The sequence below is a fragment of the Gigantopelta aegis genome, chromosome 15, assembly GCF_016097555.1.
Source record: "Gigantopelta aegis isolate Gae_Host chromosome 15, Gae_host_genome, whole genome shotgun sequence".
NCBI lineage: Eukaryota > Metazoa > Mollusca > Gastropoda > Neomphalida > Peltospiridae > Gigantopelta > Gigantopelta aegis.
This window is the reverse complement of record NC_054713.1, coordinates 30,453,340-30,469,618: the sequence shown is the minus strand read 5'-3', so window position 1 is coordinate 30,469,618 and position 16,279 is coordinate 30,453,340. Positions and strand designations below refer to the sequence as shown.

The window sequence follows — 16,279 nt, the reverse complement described above, 5'->3', positions numbered from 1 at the left end:
TCATTCTGCACCTTCCATACAAAAAAAATAAAAAAAATATATATATATATATATATAAAGAAAAAAAAAAGAAAAAAAAAAAGAAAGAAGAAAACGAAGACGAGGAAACAAATTTTTAAAAAATCAACAAAAGTTTCGAGACATTAAACCTCATTCCAAAGCACCGCCTCATTTTGCTGTTATATATGTGACAGCCTACCACTTACAAAGTTATCATTTACGGTAGTACTAAAAATTGCAAGAGACAAACGGGCTATTTAAATACTACAGAGGTCTTGTAGTCACTTGCACTTGTAATCACCAAATAAATATTTTTAAAGGCATTTCAGTAATTTGGTGGTGGTGTGGTCTCTGAAGATTGCAGCTTTAAATAATCAGCAGCCAGCCCATGTTTACAGGTGATAAGGAAAAACAAATACACACCAAATACACGTAACCTCAGATGTGTACTGTAGGTTTACCTGTGTTCTTCCCACAACACTCAAAGAAAGGGTCACTTTTCCAGCCGGGCAACGTTAAAGAGACTTTCCCGAGTTTGCTGCCATTGTAAGATCTTTCCGACTAATACAATATTTTTAATGACCAGAATTATATACTGAATATGGAAACATATGTTTTATTTAACGACACACTCAACACATTTTATTTATGATTATATGACGTCAGACATATGGTTAAGGACCACACAGATATTGAGAGGGGAAACCTGCTGTCGCCACTTCATGGGCTACTCTTTTCGATTTGCAGCAAGGGATCTTTTATATACACCATCCCATAGACAGGATAGCACATACCACGGCCTTTGATGTACCAGTCGTGGTGCACTGGCTGGAGTGAGGCAGCGTTAAAGAGACTGTCCCGAGTTTGCTGTCATTGTAAGATCTTCCCGACTAATAGAACATTTTAAATGACTAGAATTATATACTGAATATGGTGGCTTATGCAGATTACCAGTGTCTGTATATTCAAGGTGTTTCTTGTCGTCCTAATGTTTGTAACTGGATTTGGTCTTCCAGTAATTTCGTACGTACGAGTATATTACGAGTATAAAAGTATATTAGAGAATAAAATGAGGTTTGACCTAGACTTATGCCAGGATCAGACTACCAACTGTCAGCAGAAAGTTGGGTAACTGTCTGCTGTCACGACTTTTATAACTGTCCAGTTGCTAGTCTGAGCGCTCTTACAACTCGATTCACATCCTATAACTGTCCAGTTGCTAGTCTGAGCGCTCTTACAACTCGATTCACATCCTATAACTGTCCAGTTGCTAGTCTGAGCGCTCTGACAACTCGGTTCACATCCTATTACTCATTAGTTGACTGTGACGTATGCTGTAGTGACGCCACAACCTACGATGGTTTTACGATTTCGTAGCACTAAGATGGCTTCGAAAATATGGGCTCTGAGCGCACTCGACGTAAGTCGGAAGTTGGAGAAATTTCAACGCAATCGTCGAATTGGCCAACTTTCTGCTGGCAGTTGGTAGTCTGAGATTTGCATAACTATAATCACTAGGACGATCAAAAACGCATTTAATACACAGCCACAGCTATTTTATTTGGCAAAATGTATGTAATTTTAGTCACTAAAACGTCTCTTGTTAGTCGGCAACATCTTAACAATAGCAACAAACTCAGACCAGTCCCTTTAATGCCCCAGTCACACTGAGAGATACGACAACTTACGACAATTTACGATCGTCTGCGACTGCGGATCGTGGACAATCGTAGAAAAATCGTGCGACAAGTCACCAGTGGTCGTGGATGGTCTTGGGTGGTCTTGGGTGGTGGCACGACCGAAATCAGTTGCAATGTTCAAAAGTCTGGATGCGACCGATTTGATCGTATCTTGTCGTAGGAAGGTCGGCGGTGCTCGTACGATGGTCTTGCCACAGGTATTGGGCGGTCTTAAGGCCGTTGCACACCAGACGCGATTTTCGCAACTATTTTCGCCGAGATATAGAAAAGAGACACTCACGTAGAGGCGTGCACACCAAACGCGATTGTCGCCACGATTTACGCAACGATTTTTGGAATTAGGAACTGATCCTATTTTTACGTAATCGCTAGTGAAATCGCGTGCTATATATAGAATTTGACTTCACACCCATTCAATCGTGAGGCGATTTCTGTCGACCAGGATGTCGTCCTGCAAGACGGTTAGCAAAGAAGACGTTATTATTCATGTACAAAAACAAAGTATCGGAAAAACCATTCACAATCCAACGAAAGTTCACGAAATAAACTATATTCACCATTGCGTTGGCGTTTAGTTAGTATTGGGTGAACTCAAAACCGGCGAGGATTACACTTCCTTCATGCATGTAGCACTGTCATTAACAACAAGTCGTGTCGAAGAACCGGCAAAATACCACTTTCCTCCATGATGGACGAGAGTGAACTGGCGGGAACCTGTACATGCATTCCCCGAATAAACTTCGTCAGAGTTCGAGTATGTATTCGTGAAATCACACCGAAAAACGCTACGAAAATCGCAGCTATGAAATGCTAGCTTCTGGTGTGCAACGGCCTTTAAGTGTAACTGGGGCATAAATCACTATACGATGGAATGGTATGGTGACTGAATGGACAAGATAATTATGTTCCTGTTTATATTCAGCTCGCATCTTGGACATAACTCATCTGACCGGGATCTGTTCAAAACAGAGGATATTAATAAGATTAAATCAGCTGCCGCGACGTGAACTTGCCCTGGTTAGATCCATACATATATGATTATATTAATGATAGTACATAGCATGGCCTTTGTATCCCAGTCGTGTAAGGGGCGGGAGTAAGCTCAGTGGTACAGCGCTCGCCTGATGCGCGATCTATCTAGGGTCGGTGGACCCATTGGGCTATTTCTCGTTCCAGCCAGTGCTCCACAACTGGTGTAACAAAGGCTATGGTATGTATTATCCTGTCTGTGGAATGGTGCATATAAAAGATCCCTTGCTGCTAATCGAAAAAGAGTAGCCCATGAAGTGGCGACATAGGGTTTCCTCTCTCAATGTCTGTGTAGTCCTTAACCAGTGGCATCTTTTTTCCTGGCTTCAAATAAAACTATTCATTGGGGTGTCATTTTCACAAGTTGGTCCATTTACCGCTTTTCCCTTACCTCCCTCATCCCAAACGTTTTCCTGGATCCGACCACATATTCTCTCTATTCACGTAAATGTAATAATATATTATAACCAGAAATATTACGTCCTCTAATACACAAATGAATGCTTTAAAACGCCCATAAATAGCCAATTTCCCTCCCGACGTCTGCTTTCCAATAACTGCAATAGAATCGTAAAATAATGCTAAAATATGACATTTAAATACAGCTGAGCTTTCAGCGAAGGCTTACATCAATATTTACATTACACCAATGATTGTGTGGGGTTAGAGGTCATTTGCTTTAGTTTACTCATAAAACAAAGAGGCAAGCTGGCCACTGTGTGTCTAAAGGCCGGTTAGTAGTTACTCATGGAGGGCAGAGAGACAGACATTCAGGACATACCTGGACAAATTAACCCACGGCGAATTCACCTTGAATAAATACACCGTCTGTGTGAATGGAATCATGCAAGGGGAGAGTTAAGTAGCTGACCTAGTCACATGAAATAAAACTTGTATCACAAAGTGCAATATTTTACTTTTGTTGCTACAATATGCAGGCTTTATGCAGAGTTTATGAACTTAAATGAATTAGTAATCATGAAATCACTAGTCTTTATTCACTTTATTTAATGAAGGAAGGAAAGAAATGTTTTTATTTAACAATGCACTCAGCACATTTTATTTACAGTTATATGGCGTCAGACATATGGTTAAGGACCACACAGATATTGAGAGAGAAAACCCGCTGTCGCCACTTCATGGGCTACTCTTTTCGATTAGCAGCAAGGGATCTTTTATATGCACCATTCCACAGACAGGATAGTACATACCACGGCTTTTATTACACCAGTTGTGGAGCACTGGCTGGAACGAGAAATAGCCCAATGGGTCCACCGACGAACTTAATTGAATTAGTAATCATGAAAACACTGTTTAAAAACAATAAATAATAATAAACCACTAACAAAACCTTGGGTTCACTGTGCACGGGAGGGGAGGGGAGGGGAGGAGAGGGGAGGGGAGGGGAGGGGGAGGAGAGGTGTTTTCAGGATAATTTAGTTTTGCATATTAGGGATGATGAATTTAAAAAACCCAAAACTAATTAATCATTAACAAGAGTACCTAGTAATAGTACGTGTCACCACCATCCCAAGATGTTCCTACATGCGAGGTTTGATGGTCCTGTATGCATCTGATATGGTCCGAACAAGAAAAATTAACATACGGACTGATGCACATACGGACAGACGGACAACGCCATACCATAATACGACCCACCATAGACAGACGTATAAAAAGGACACTTCTGATGAGCCGTCGGTCTAGGTTCGATCCCCATCAGGCTATTTTCCGTTGCAACCAGTGCCCCACAGCTGGTGTAATAAAAGCCATGGTATGTGCTGTTGTGTGTGTGGAATGGTGCATATAAAAGATCTCCTGCTGCTAATCGGAATGAGCAGCTCATGGAGTGCGGGCAGTGGGTTTCCTCTCTAATTATTTTTGTGGTCCTGGGGCAGGACGTAGCTGTGGTACAGCGCTTGCTCAATGCATGGTCAGTGTGGAATCGATCCCCATCGGTGGGCCCATTGGACTATTTCTTGTTCCAGCCAGTGCACCACGACTGGTATATCAAAGGCTGTGGTATGTACTACCTTGTCTGTGAGATGGTGAATATAAAAGATAGACTGCTGCTAATCGAAAAGAGTAGCCCATGAAGTGGCGACAGCAGGTTTCCTCTCTCAATATCTGTATGGTCCTTAACCATATGTCTGACGCCATATAACCATAAATAAAATGTGTTGAGTGTGTCGTTAAATAAAACATTTTTCTTTCTTTCTTTCTTTCTTTTGTGGTCCTTCATTATAATATGTTTGAAGCCATGTAACGAACCCAGTACCCACCAGTCTTGAATCTGATGACTATGTCACCAAAGGTGGTGTGAAAACACAATTCTGCTAGTCAAAGAGCAATAAATTATTGTAAACTTCTATAAATCAGCCCAGTAACACATTGTAACACAATTTCTGTTCCTTTTAAAATGTTTTATTAACATGTTTATGTTTTGAATAAAAGATCTATAAAGTTACATTATATAAAGACACATTACTATTTGAATCTTGAGAAAAATTATACATTTTCATCATAAACATGTTATATACTGGCACTTTTTTCACTGACCCAAATAAAACAACATTTATGTTAAATATATTAACATAATTAAGTTATGCAGACACTGATAATAGGGATAGTTTATGTAAAACACATACATTAGGAAGACTACTAGTTACAATAAGAACCTGGAAGCAGAAATCATGAGGAAATGACTTCAACTTTGATTATTACAAGCCTCATTAAACATTGACAATGAAGCAATCGAAAGATGTTTCTGTAGCATTTCCACAACTTTTAAAAGCTATATTTCATGCAAACTGCATAAATGATAAATACACCAATGACTTTAATATACAGTTTGATGTTATTTTTTAGCAAATACCTAAATTTCATTTCACAACAAAGTGTCCGATATTTTTAAGAAATAGATGTCTTCAATAATGTAACAAAAGGTAAACATTTGATATTCAGATAACATAAATATTTTGAATATTAACTGTTTTGTAAATAAACATATTTTGGGTATATTTTGGATCATTTTTCTTTGCACAACTGTCATGTTGTTACCACAAAGCCCCACCTAACTCCACACACATACTATACTATAGATTTTTGTGTATGCAATTTTCTACAACAAAAGTGTTTCATAAGAAAAAAACATTTTAACATTTAATTCTAATTTAACAACTGAAAGATAAATATTAAAATTAGAATAAGTTATCTGGAAAAATGTGTTTGGTTATGTCTATGGATTTCATGGGGTAGATACAAACAGGTGGATCTAGAGATGGATTGGGGGGAGGGGAGGGGGGGGCAGGGGTCTGGCCCACCAAAATTTTGCGACAATTATAATTTTATTGTATATTATTTTTAAAAAAATTACGATCTCCCTCCAAACCACCCCCACAGTTCCCATGGCATTCTGCCTCATGTCATTTGGGCCCCTTAAATGGATTTTCTGGATCTGCCACTGACAAACTAATAGAACCCCCCCCTCCCCCCCACCAAAATTTTGCGACAATTATAATTTTATTGTATATTATTTTTAAAAAAATTACGATCTCCCTCCAAACCACCCCCACAGTTCCCATGGCATTCTGCCTCATGTCATTTGGGCCCCTTAAATGGATTTTCTGGATCTGCCACTGACAAACTAATAGAAACCCCCCCTCCCCCCCCCCCAAAAAAAAAAAAAAGCAGGCAGTCTTAGCAATAAAATCACAAAACACATAACAATATAATACAGTAATATCTCACAACTCAATTTTATAATGTAACAATTTAACACATAACAAGTGATTTATATTACATGTATATCTAAACCGCTTGTGTATTATAAAATAATTCACTATCCATAAATACTTGTACAGTGACTAGTATTCATAAATATACAACATACAAACCAACTATAATGTCAAGTAGGCATAGGTGGTTGGCTAGATGGTTTTCAGCTAGTCACATTGATTGTGTGGATCACTGGTATAGCCAGGATTGCATATTGAGGTGTGGGTGGATGGGTCCACATTGTCTCTAAGTGTGATATGAGGTCTCCACGGTCACCCTCCTACCTGGATATACCAGTGGTGTGAATAGTCCGACACAAATATTCGATGAATTAACTCAGGGCTTCTAGAATTTACATAAAATCCACTAGCCATGGGATCAGTGATAGAGCTTAACACTAACATTGGGGGTTGGGTTGGGAGCAGGATATCCATATTTAACTAAAAAAATTGATAACAAAAATTCACTAGCTGTCGGGCATGGCAATACTAGTTATTTACTAGCCCAACATTGAATATCACTAGCCATGGGAGTAGGGCTACCATCATCTAGAAGACCTGCAACTATTAAAGGTCACTGGGCTGTTGAGTTCAGGTGGGGCAACTACTATAGGGATATACATTATGAGGATTTTTTTTTTTAATATACAGTGAGGTGTCTTTAAACAAACATTCCTTTCCTTTCTCTAGTAATTATTAGCCTAACAAACCATCTATGGGTTACTAGTTGACTTTACAGTTGACTCATGTACTGTACACACTGACTAGTATTAAGTATGCATAACCATGATAATAAATTATAAATGAAATACATGATACATACTGACTAGTATTAAAAAAGCAACATGGCAACATTTTAGAATTAAAAAAACAGCACAATTTTGTCAGTAATAAATGCATTATTTGCAAACAGTTTGGCATAGGTTACAACCAACTACATGGGCTGTACGTCTATATTCTGAAGGTCCACTACTCCATTGGTCTACTAATTAAACGGCACTATACTCCACCCAAAAGTCCTAACTCTAACATTATCCTTAACCCCAAAGTTCAGGTGCTTAGCATCCTCTGGACTGTTGGGCCTCCATGAGTCCGACATAGTGGACTCGAGTACTCGAGGGTCAAACTCAACCCGGACCCGAGTACCCGACACTTACATCAGATGATGATCAGACAAAGGAATAAAGTAAAATAACATTATGCATCTTAATTCCAGCGCTGAACATGGATGTCAAATCATGCCATTGTATTGCATTTAGAAACCGGTTGATATGTTCAGTGTTGTGACGGAAAGATTCCACCTTGTACGGATACTCGAGTCCTTTAAATGGACTCTAGTCTTGCTAGACTCAACCCGTGCTTGAGTACTTGAGTACTTGAGTACTCATGCAGACTCTACTGGACTGTGTGTGTATGTGTTGTGTGTGTGGGGTGGGGGGTGGGGGTGGAGGAGGGGTTTAAATATGAACCTAGTGGACTCCTCTGTCAACATTTTCCCTGGATATCTATATGAATGACATAATATTTGTACAACAAAACTGTTTTAACCTCAGAGGGGATGTTTGTCCACCCCCCCCCCCCACCCCCAACCCTACCCCCAGCTTACACCCCTGAAGTTAAGACCATGTTCCATTCCTGTTCAGGAAATAACTGGACAAATGCCAAGAAATATTATGATCACCTTTTGGAATAATGGACCTACAGTTAATCTCTATTTTTAACTCTGAACATGAGTATTAATTATATATATGTGTATATATCGTACATGTAAGTTTGAAAAACAACTCTTCCATTCTACATGTATGAAAAAATAACGAATGACACATTAAAAATCCATCAAAAAACATTTTAAAAAAACAGAATCTGCCATTAAAGCCAGAAGCTGACATTAAATCTTTAAAAACATTATGTATTTATGATATAGGATAAGTATATATAACCAATTTGGTGACAGTTCTGTCCAAACACAAAATGATTAGTGTTTTAATGAAAACTATAATAAAGAAAGAAAGACATAAGATATAAACACACATGTGAAAACTAGCAATGTTTCAGTTAAGTACTGCGGTAAGTAATACAAATTACTAGTGTAATCTTAATGTTCAACATGAGTAGTTCTAGTCCAATGATAACTTTATCTCTCGCAAAGACCAGCTTATAAACTCTTGTACCAGTAAGCCCAATCTCCAACATTCACAATTCTAACATCCAACATTCGTAACCCCTATTGGTAATCCTAATATCTAATACTGGTAAATCTAATCTCCAACAATGGTAAATCTAATCTCTAACTATTATACTATTGTCTCCTGTAAAACCTATCCTGTGACTACAGCTTATGTATCATATTTCTCATTTGCCGGTGTGTAACCACCTGAGCATAATAAAGTCTCCTACATCTCTAACTATTATACTATTGTCTCCTGTAAAACCTATCCTGTGACTACAGCTTATGTATCATATTTCTCATTTGCCGGTGTGTAACCACCTGAGCATAATAAAGTCTCCTACATCTCTAACTATTATACTATTGTCTCCTGTAAAACCTATCCTGTGACTACAGCTTATGTATCATATTTCTCATTTGCCGGTGTGTAACCACCTGAGCATAATAAAGTCTCCTACACTGATGACACTGTGCCCAATCTCTCTCCTACACTGATGACACTGTGCCCAATCTCTCTCCTACACTGATGACACTGTGCCCAATCTCTCTACTACACTGTGATGACACTGTGCCCAATCTCTCTCCTACACTGATGGCACTGTGCCCAATCTCTCTCCTACACAGTGATGACACTGTGCCCAATCTCTCTACTACACTGTGATGACACTGTGCCCAATCTCTCTCCTACATTGATGACACTGTGCCCAATCTCTCTCCTACACTGATGACACTGTGCCCAATCTCTCTACTACACTGTGATGACACTGTGCCCAATCTCTCTCCTACACTGATGGCACTGTGCCCAATCTCTCTCCTACACAGTGATGACACTGTGCCCAATCTCTCTACTACACTGTGATGACACTGTGCCCAATCTCTCTCCTACACTGATGACACTGTGCCCAATCTCTCTCCTACACTGATGACACTGTGCCCAATCTCTCTCCTACACTGATGACACTGTGCCCAATCTCTCTCCTACACTGATGACACTGTGCCCAATCTCTCTACTACACTGTGATGACACTGTGCCCAATCTCTCTCCTACACTGATGGCACTGTGCCCAATCTCTCTCCTACACAGTGATGACACTGTGCCCAATCTCTCTACTACACTGTGATGACACTGTGCCCAATCTCTCTCCTACACTGATGACACTGTGCCCAATCTCTCTCCTACACTGATGACACTGTGCCCAATCTCTCTACTACACTGTGATGACACTGTGCCCAATCTCTCTCCTACACTGATGGCACTGTGCCCAATCTCTCTCCTACACAGTGATGACACTGTGCCCAATCTCTCTCCTACACTGATGACACTGTGCCCAATCTCTCTCCTACACTATGATGACACTGTGCCCAATCTCTCTCTTACACTGATGACACTGTGCCCAATCTGTCTCCTACACTGATGACACTGTACCCAATCTCTCTCCTACACTGACAACACTGTGCCCAATCTCTCTTCTACACTGTGCCCAATCTCTCTCCTACACTGATGACACTGTGCCCAATCTCTCTCCTACACTGACGACACTGTGCCCAATCTCTCTCTTACACTGATGACACTGCCCAATCGCTCTCCTACAATATGACACTGTGCCCAATCTCTCTCTTACACTGTGCGTCATGTTATATCTAATATTAATCTATAGCAATGTAACCCTGACTTATTTTATAACTGCAACAATATGGCAAATGGTAGACAGAGAAAAAACCAGAAACATGTTGACCACTAAGCCAGCTACCACTCTGAGCTACCACTCTGACTTAATAAATACACAAAAAAGACGTGCTAAGAAGTTACAAACTTGATCATTATGTTGCAAAAAACACAAAACAACATTAGTTGGAGAAATAGATAAAACCAAGCTGCAAGTTACTACATTACAAGTCAGTTAATGTTAATTATAAACCCTGCATAGTTCAGAAAGCATGCTACAGTGAAATTAAGATCAGAAACATATGCCCTTAAAGATGAAATACATTAATTTAAAGGTTGTGTCTCCAAGAATGAGAAAGTTCACCCTTAAGAAAATCAGAAAATATGGTGTGTGTAAAATGCTAGTTACAGAGATGACGGTAAGTGTCTTCGACTATCCTAGTTCTGAACAAAAACTGTCATCCTACTTTTAGAAGGACCCTTCCCCCCATGTATCAAGCACTATATTAGCTGGTACACTGATACTAGTTCACATTATATTATTGAAATTTAGTAGCCAGATGAAACAAAATTTTATGACAAGAACTCTAAAAGTCCTGTCACATATCTCACCAATGGCAGCTAGGTGTCATCTTATTTAATGCGACATTCAAAGTTGGGTGCACTTTGAACTTTGACCTGGTGAGATCTATATATACATGCACAAATACAATACTTATATTAGTTGATGAACTGAATACAAAAGTACATGCGAACAGAAAAAGTCTAGTCTTGTAAATGAGAGAAAGATCTGAAACAGGGAAAATAACAAATTAAAAAAATATTACTTCAGTTACAGCAGAGCACAACCATCTCTGAAAAATAGACATGATATATAAGACAGAATACAGACATTTAAATTCTAGGAGATTCATGGGTTATTAAAATACAAATAATTCAAAATATGGATAAAAAACCCATTATCTTGACACTGAAAAACTGAATCAAATAGCTCCAGATAAGCATAATCAATGTTGGTGAAAATTATGCCACGGAACAATTTTCTGACCTCAACATATCCCAAGCTACTGAGAAAAAAGCAACAACAAGGTTTGACTGTAAACAGGTGCAGATTCAGGGGGTGCATCCCCCTCAAACTTCAAAATGACATGTAAAATGCAGTGTGTAGTTAATGAATATAACTAACTTATTTCTTTGTTTTTAAGGAGCATTGCCATATATGTTAGTGTCATTTTGAATACTGTATAGGGGCCTTTTTAAACATTGGACCCCTCCCTGAGTACTGTACCCTATCCCTTGCAAAATCCTGGATCAACCCCAGGTAAACATATTTTAATTAAATGCAAATGATTTGCAGTACATATATTTTGTACAATGAAAACACTGCAGAAACTATTTAAAAATTTGGCACCAAGTATAAATTCAAATTGAAAAAACAATTACACTTTTTGTTTTTTAAATTTCAGTTGATTTCAGGCAAGTAAAGATATAATTTATTTATCATATATTGAAAACTATTCGATCAAATTTAACATGTAACAGACAGACAGGCAGACCCGACTGACCAACCGACCGACAGACAGACAGACCCGACTGACCAACCGACCGACAGACCCGACTGACCGACAGGCAGGCAGGCAGACCCGACTGACCGACTGACCGACCGACAGACAGACAGACAGGCAGGCAGGCAGGCAGACCCAACCGAACCAACCAACCGACAGACAGACAGGCAGGCAGGCAGACCCGACCGACCGGCAGACAGACAGACAGGCAGGCAGGCAGACCCGACCGACCAGCAGACAGACATATACAGGACAGACAGACAACAATCAATTACGTCGTTATGTCATCAGTTACATCTGGCCACTTTGTAATTGATTTTGTATTTGTTTACAGACTACAAGAAATTAATAGGATAAATCATTTGCCCAGTCTGAATACTACATGTATAATGTTACCGGACATGCCGTTTTTACACCCATACAGTATGTATTTTACTGGTTTATACTGGTTTATACTGGTTTATACTGTACACGTGGGTGTCCGTGGTTATCATTTAGACATGTACACATGTAGCCCACATGTACCATGTACATTACCACACCTCGTACTGGCTTGTACATCATATACACTACACAAAAAATTAAGCAACTTAAGTATTTGTTTTTAATAAATCATATTTCCAACTGTTTGTTACCTTATTTTAACAGGGGTGGGACAACGCCCAGTGGTACAGCTCTTGCCAATGTGCAGTCAGTCTAGGATCAATCCCTGTCAGTGGGCCCATGAGGCTATTAATCAAACCAGCTAGTGCACCATGAGGCTATTAATCAAATCAGCTAATGCACCATGACTGGTATATCAAAGGCCATGGTATGTGCTATCCTGTCATTGGGATGGTGCATATAAACGATCCTTGTTACTAATGGAAAAATGTATTGGTTTCCTCTCTAAGATGATATGTCAAAATTACCAAATATTTGACATCCAACAGCCGATGATTAATAAATGAATGTCGTTGAACAAAACAAACTTAACTTACATTAATGATAGTACACTAATGATAAACTGAACAATGACATATCTATTACGTATATTTTATTGTTTAGATTATCAATTTCCATAGAATCGAAGTGTTTCTGGTCATCCTGCATTTTTCATATTTTTAAAAACGCACGTGCGTCTGACAAGTAGTGGTTATTGATTCGAGTTCTAGTCTTATTTTTTTAAGGATATTTACCGGTTTTAACGTCACAGACTCTTCTTTCACTTTGTTGTAACTTTATCCAAATGTGTTACAGGTTTATAGATTAACTAAACTTAGTGTCAATTTTATACACGTTGAAACTAGGGTCTGCGTCTTTAATACATGTTAAAGGGACATTCCTGAGTTTGTTGCAATTTTGAAGATGTTATCAATTAACAGAGGCTTTTTAACGATTGTAATTACATATCAAATATATTTTTCTGCATAATATATTAGTGGCTGTATATTAAATGTGTTTCTGACCATTCTAATATTTTTACTAGGTCAAATTTCATTTTATTTTCTAAAATAATTGTTAACATACGTACAAAATTATTTGAAGACAAAATCCAGTTTGTGCTTCTTACAAATATTAAGACGACCAGAAACACATTGATTGTACAGACACTGATATTATAAACAAGAAAATATATTTAATATGTAAGTTTAATCGTAGAAATATTTTATTAGTCGGAAACATCTGACAATGCAGCAAACTCAGGAATGTCCCTTTAAATGGCTTCCAATCATCTAAGTTAGGAAAACAATAAATCACTCAACACAATTAGTTTTTCACTACAACGTCTGCAGCTATCTCATTGCAACTGCTATTAAAAATATATCATGTAGATCATAAAAGACTTAATTTCTGTGGGGAATATAGTTCACATTGGCAGCTTTTGGCTGTGGATAAGATATGTGCCACATCTGATCACATGTGGAAAATGGGAGCAGGGTGGTGCCTACACAATCTTGAGGACGGGATGTGTAGCTGAGTGGTAAAGCGCTCACATGATGTGTGGTCAGTGTAGGATTGACATCCATCGGTGGGCCCATAGAGCTATTTCTCATTCCAGCCAGTGAACCACAACCACAACTGATATATCACAGGAAGTGGTATGTGCTATCCTGTCTGTGGGATGGTGCATGAAAAATTGAAGCAGGTTTTCTCTCTAAGACCAAAATTACCAAATGTTTGACATCCAATAGCTGATGATAAATGCATAAATGTGCTCTAGTGGTGTTGTTAAACAAACTTTCAATTTTACATAATTTTGAAGAATGACGGAAGAAAGAAATGTTTTATTTAAGGATGCAGGACACATTTTAATGACAGTAATATAGCATTGAACCATACAGATAATGAGCTGAAACCCATAGCTGCTACACCATGGACTATTCTTTTGTATTTCTGGTAACAGCAAGGGATCTTTTATATATACCATTCCACAGACAGGATAGTATACTTACTATGGCCTTTGTTACACAAGTTGTGGAGGAACACTGGTTAGAAAAAGAAACAGCCCAAATAGCCCACTGATGGGGATTGATCCTAGACTGACTGCACACAAAGTAAGAGCTTTACTATTAGGCTATGTCCCAGACTCTCCACCCCTTCATCCCTGAAGAGAAGCAGTTTATTTTATATACCCACACCCAAAAATAAAATTATGTAAATTATGTATGCATAGAAAACATGACGAGGCAGACCAAGCAAACACAAAATAACAGTAATTATTATAGAGCCTACCACTCCCACTTCCCCTCATATCACCAAATCTGGAACTGCCCTAGATTAAAACTGTCTGGATTACAATTATTCCTAATAAAATTTATTCCACAATCACCAAAATTTGCAACGCACTGTGAATCAATATCTGGTGCCAGAATGTCCAGACACTAACGTGCCAGCTTGACACTTCCATGTGCTCAACCCGTGGCTGTTGTTATAGCTCTAGGTCACATGTAACATTTACCACACTATCCACCGAGAAGTAACTAGGCCTACATCTATCTGCACTTTTGAACAGGTTCAATAGATCTACATGTGTATGTGTCATATACTGACGAAAGAAATGTTTTATTTAAAGACACACATTTTAATTACAGTTATATGGCTTCCGATATGTCATACTGACGAAAGAAATGTCTTATTTCATGACACACATTTTAATTACAGTTATATGGCTTCCGATATGTCATACTGACGAAAGAAATGTCTTATTTAATGACACACATTTTAATTACGGTTATAATGGCCTCGGATATGTCATACCGAAGAAAGAAGTGTTTTATTTAATGACACACATTTTAATTACAGTTATATGGCATCAGATATGTCATACCGAGATGAAAAACGACATAATACTGATAGAAAGCTGGACATAAATGAAGATATACAGACTTATAGGTTTGTTTTGTTTAACAACATCACTAGAGCACACTGGTAAATGATCAGCTATTGGTTTTGAAACATCTAAAGATTCTGACACATACATGTAGTCTTCTGAGGAAAGCCACTACATTTTTCCATTAAGGGGTCTTTTATATATACTTTCCCACAGACAAGACAGCACATACCACAGACTTTGATATACAAGTCATGGAGCACTGGCTGGAATGGGGAAAAATCTATTAGAAAATGATTCCACTAAGGGGGTTTGATCCTAAGATACAAGCACTTCAGCTGAGTGATCTACCGTGTCTTTGGTATACCAGTCAAATAGCACTGGCTGGAATGGGAAAAAATCAAGTACAGAATGAGTCCACTGTAAACGTTCGATCCTAAGATCCAGGCACCTCAGTCGAGTGCTCTACTGACTGAGCCAGATTCTGCTCCTGAGTATAGATATAAATACAGGATAAATTGCTAAAGACAGACCTTATTAACTTTGATATGATTTACGATTAACCCCCCCCCCCCCCCCCCCCCCAATATCATGGCAAATGCTGACAGACCTAATTAATTTTAATTCTAGGTGACGGATATGCATGACACTGCTGTTGACAGTATATGAATACAGGATCAATTGCTAAAGACAGACCTCGTTAACTTTGATATGATTTACCATTAAAAAACCCCACAATATCAAGGCAAATGCCGACAGACCTAATTACTTTTAATTCTTAGTGGCTGATATGCATGACACTGCTGTTGACAGTATATGAGTGAACCCCCCCCACCCACCCACCCAAACCCAGACCTCCCCAAATAAGGGGAGGTATCACTCAAGAGTCTCTTACACCCCATCACTTCCCTGAGGACTAGTTGAAGGAGAGAACCATAATTTTGATGTCCCCTTAGCATGTGAATTTATATACGGCATCGATATGGTAATGACTTCCCATAATCTAGTTAGGGGAGCAATTAATCACTTTTTCACGGTGAGGTATAAAAACCCCACCAACCTT

At 38.7% G+C, this 16,279-nt stretch overlaps 1 long non-coding RNA gene across 1 annotated transcript; it reads right to left on the bottom strand.

Moving 5' to 3' along the window:
* Positions 1 to 5,137: 5,137 nt before the first annotated feature.
* LOC121390255 lies at positions 5,138 to 11,891 on the bottom strand. Its single transcript, XR_005960185.1, has 2 exons — positions 8,938 to 11,891; positions 5,138 to 8,823 (listed from the first exon to the last, which is right to left on the bottom strand). It is a non-coding gene; the product is annotated as an uncharacterized LOC121390255 (long non-coding RNA).
* Between the last annotated feature and the right edge of the window lie 4,388 nt (positions 11,892 to 16,279).